Source organism: Ailuropoda melanoleuca, chromosome 8 (assembly GCF_002007445.2).
Source record: "Ailuropoda melanoleuca isolate Jingjing chromosome 8, ASM200744v2, whole genome shotgun sequence".
Classification (NCBI taxonomy): domain Eukaryota; kingdom Metazoa; phylum Chordata; class Mammalia; order Carnivora; family Ursidae; genus Ailuropoda; species Ailuropoda melanoleuca.
The window spans coordinates 19,617,185-19,622,426 of record NC_048225.1 but is presented as its reverse complement, the minus strand read 5'-3'; positions in this window follow the sequence as shown (position 1 = coordinate 19,622,426).

The window sequence follows — 5,242 nt, the reverse complement described above, 5'->3', positions numbered from 1 at the left end:
AATTGCTCTTTCTCTTTTTTTTGGGTCAGCGGCATTCATGTATCTTAAATATTCTTCTCCTGGATCTATGGAGCAGGGGAAAGTTTCTTCAGTTTTCTATACTAATGTGGGGCCCATGCTCAATCCCCTGATCTACAGTTTGAGGAATAAGGATGTCAAATTTGCACTGAAGAAAGCCCTGATTAAAATCTGGAGGAGAAACATGTTCTAATTAGAAGCAGCAACAATATAAAGAAGTTCAGTTTTTTATTTGATAATTATTGGTGTTTTTTCAAGATGAGACTGTGTCCATAACCATATTGCTTCTATAGACTGTATTATTTGTGGTTTAAAAGACTTGCTTATCATTTCCTGATAGCTGATCTCATCTTATTTTTCCTTCTGTATCTCCATTACCTTGTGCAAGTTTACATAAATAACTAATACATTTTATAAATAGAAACTATGCAATTACTTTTCTTTTTTTATAATAATATTTTTTTATTATATTATGTTAGTCACCATACAGTACATCCCTGGGTTTTGATGTAAAGTTCGATGATTCCTCAGTTGCGTATAACACCCAGTGCACCATGCAATACGTGCCCTCCTTACTCCCCATCACCATCTTATCTATGGACTCTGAGAAACAAACTATGCACTTACTTTTCAAATAACTTTTATACTACTTTTGTTTCTGGGCTATTCCTAATATGGACAAATATGGTTGTTACATAAAATTAAAATTATAGCTGACTGATCTAGACACAGAAGTGACAAACAGTTCACGAACTCTCATTTTTAACAATATTGTCAGTGGTGTAGACAATAGCATTCAAAGAAATGCCTTTCAAATTGTGTATAAAGATTAAAGTAGGATCAGATCCCCCTGATACTGTCCTTTTGTTCTATTTTTCTTATCACTTTCTCTGTTATTATTCTGACTTTTCTTCTTCCCTTTGATAATGGCAAAATCTATACCATGTACTTACTGCTTCTGAGAGTGTCTGTCAGCCCACTGTATTTAATATCTAAGAGAGGACACAGACTCCACTGTTCATTGCCAATCATAGTAGTAAGAGGGAATGATTAAAGGAATAATACGTGTATCTCAGGATCCCAATAAGGGGTGGGGCTGGTGGTTTATTGCATTATAAAACTTGCAATCTTTACCATCTAAAATGATACCAAATATTTGAAAAAGAGCATATAGTTCTTATTGTAAATTTTGAAATTTATCACTTTAAGGAAAATAGCACACAGTATCAGGAGAAACATTTTAGCCATTGTTTTACTTACCCAGTGGTTTATCATGAAAAAAGGTATATATTAATAGTAATAAACTATTCCTAGCAACATTTTGTGAATATTTAAACCTTGCCCCACCAATAAGATAATAAATGTTTTTAACTAGATGCCTTTTCCTGTAATTTTCCTATTTCTCCAATGCTTTTTGCATTTCTGTATTTAGAATATCAAATATAGTGAGAGGTCAAGAAATACTTGTTGAACTGCATTATCTTGTTTAAATAACAACAATAATGTATTTAGTGGTATAATAAATAGTAAAATATAATGATACATAGTAATAAATAATAAATCAGAAACAACTTTGAGGTATAATTTGTTTTTGGGATTGGACTGTAGTAGTCATAGGGAGGTGCTGCTTAGCTCCTCTTCAAGAGAACCAGCTGTGGGAAGCATTGTTGACTGATAATCTATAGCTGATACTCCTTTGGATTCACCGTCACGTTCAGGCAGAGGCCACGCTCCCTCTGAGATGTTCCCATCCAGTGGCTTAGCATGATGGGCCATATAGGAGCTGACCAACAGCTGTGTAACACAGGTGTCTTCTGATAGGCAGTCTTGTTTAGGTACTTCCTGTCATCCTAACAGACTTTTTAGGACTTCACTGTAGTCTGAGATTTTCCTATTTGTGTCCTTCTCTCCTTTCTTAAGTGTCAGAGTTTCAACCCAGCCTGAAGGCCTTCATCAGTGACTTCTTCTCCCTCCCACTTATCCTTCACAGCTATTTACCACAATAAATGTCTTGCAGGTCTAATTATTTCTTGGCATCTGCTTCTTGGGGAACTCTAGATGACACAGAAGATTTACACTAACTGATTTTAGCACTTAGATTTAGGCTCTGAAGACAGATTGGTTTTGTTATAAAAACAGACAAATCCAGGGCATAGAAGAGAATATTCAGAAACAGATTTTCATTTATATAATCAGGTAATTTTGACCATGTAACTAAGTAAATCCATAGCTAAAGGAAAATCTTCTAAGCAGTTGATTCTGTACATAGTAACTATTCATGAGGAAAAGAATGAACTTTGACATTAATGTTTAATTTGTCAATGAAAGAGAACTCTTTCATTATTTAAATATGATTTCAATTGCAAAGTTGTAAAAATGGTGTAAAACTATCACTTACGTAAAAAACTTCTCATTGATGATTATAAAAGAAATTGAACATACAGTAATTAAAAATTCCTGATCAGGGATTACAGACAACTGTTTAAGCACAACACCTGTTAATAAAGAAATTATGTTCTGGAAGCAAGTACAAATTTTCATTAGAATTATGGATATATTTGAGAATATTACATAATAAAAAGTTATATATTTCTTTTAAAAGGGATATTTTGACTTTTGAATAGTCTGCATTAATATGTAATGAATATGCTAACTTTTTCAATTTTACCATCAAATATAACAGAATCCTGAAAGTTCATAAAACATACATTTGTAGTTTAATAAGTAATGCAAAAAAATGTAATTGCAAATTAAGTCATTAAAGCAGAATCCTGTAGACTATTATTCATTGTTTTAAGTTGTTTTCAGTCGGTGATTAGATCCCAATAATCTAGCCCAAGAATACCAGAAAATGAAGTTGTTAAATATTTTATTTAGTCAACTTTGTTTTCAGACTTGATTAAGTGGTCAGGGGCATTCACTGTGTAGGTGGATGCCTCCGCTATTATGCCTTCAAATATTTTTCTGTCTCCTCTTCTCCCTCTCTGGGACTCCAGTTAGACATCTATTGGGCTCCTTGATGTCTTATGGCTCACTGATGCTCTCTTCATTTTTTTCCAGTCTTGTCTCTTTGTATTTCATTTTGGGTAGTTTCTATTGCTAGTCAAGTTCACACATCATTTCTTCTGCAGTATCTGTTCTAGTTTTAACCTGAGGCAGTATATATATATAATTTTTACATAAGCTCTTTATTTTAGATTTATAGAAAAATTGCAAAGCTAGTACAGTTACAATATATTCCATATCCAGTTCCTGTTGTTACTTTACATTAGTGTGATACATTTGTCACAGTTAATGAACCAGTATAGATACATTATTAATTAAAGCACATACTTGATTCATATTTTCTTAGTCTTTATCTGATGTCCTTTTTCTATCATAGGATCCCAGTCAGGATACCACATTGCACTGATTAGTCATGGCTCATTGGATTCCTCTTCCTTGCCATAGTTTCTCAGACTTCCCATGTTTTGGATTATCTTGTCAATTTAAAATGTATTCATCAGGTATTTTGTAGAATATCCCTAAATTGGTTTTCCACTGTTTTTCTCATGATTATTTGGGATTATTCTTATGTATTTTTTGGATTTGGTGTATTTTTCATTTCACACACTATTTTTTTAGGTCAAGGAAGTCAATTTTGATCTTTTCATATCTGTGTCTTTCCTTAGCATGTAATTTTTATTTTATTTTTACCTTGCGGAGCTTATAGAATATATTACCAACAGCCCTTTTTTTGTTTTTATATATTAGTTTTATTTATTTTTTAAAACTTTAAAAAAATATTTTATTTATTTGAGAGAGAGAGAGAAAGAATGAGTGGTGGAGAGGGGGAAAGGGAGAAGCAGACTCCCTGCTGAGTAGGGAACCAAATGCTGAGCTTGATCCCAGGACCCCAGGATCAAGACCTGAGCCACCCAGGCACCCCTCTTATATACTAATTTTAAAATATGTGTTATTTCTTAGTATGTTTCTATAGATTGAGTTTTATCCTTATTGTGGATGAAATTTTCCTACTCTTTGCCTCTCTGGTTTTAAGCTAGTTTTGAATTGGGTTTTCTGTTATTTTAGCCATGAAATTTGCTACTTTTAAATTGAAATTACTCATTTGCAAATATTATATAAGAAAAAAATTAACATTAAGGGTTGGCCATCACTATTGGTGATAGAAACAGAAGCACACTGTAATGATTGGTAGGGCTTATGGAGCAATAGCTTAAATGGTAAGAGATGAATTTTATATCTGATTGTTTCTCTGGGTTCTCTTTCTGTGTTTATGTCAACTTCATTTAATTTCCCTTAGGCTTGAGAAGTGGAGTCTATATAAGTCACTGTATCTAACACCCAAGTCCTATCCTGTGTAAAACTATTGACCAATCTGACTCAGTATTGTGTCTCTGAGAGTGCTATGGAAAAATGTGGATGGACCTACTCATACTGATATTAGAGATTAGAGACATGTTACAAAAACCACACACTAGGGGCGCCTGGGTGGCTCAGTCTGTTAGGCATCCAACTCTTAATTTCGATTCAGATCATGATCTCAGGGTCATGAGATCGAGCCCCACATCGGGCTCTGAACTCAATGAGGAGTCTGCTTGAGATTCTCTCTCCCTCCCCCGTGAATGTGTGCTCACTCTCTCTCTAAAATCAATCAATCTTTAAAAACACCCACATGCACACACAAGTTTTCCCTAAGTACTGATAGATCTGATGAACAATATATTGTTTAAAATATTGAGCTCTATACATTTTTACACAAATTTTACTTATAAAGTTTTATAAAAATATCTCAACTTTTGTTTAATACGATCTAGTTTATGTATAGTAAAATATACAAGCATGAAGTATACACCTTGATGACTTTTTGGCCTAAGTATAAACTCATTTAATCACCACCCAGAAAAAGATATGGAACATATCCATGAGCTCAGAAATTTTCCTCTTTTCCCTTTCTGGTCAACAGTAACCCTCATCTACCATTTAAGGGAAACATGCTCTGATTTCTATCACTTTTGAGTAGTTCTGCCTGCTTTAAAAAATCTTATAAATAAAATCATGCTGTGTGTACTTTTGTGTCTGCCTTCTTTCTTTGACAAAATCATTTTTGTATTTTAATCATATCAGTGCCTTATCAGAAAATTATTTATATCCCATTGAATGTATTTTACCCAATTTACTATGTATTCTCTTGTTGATGGAAATTTGGCTGTTATAAATAAAT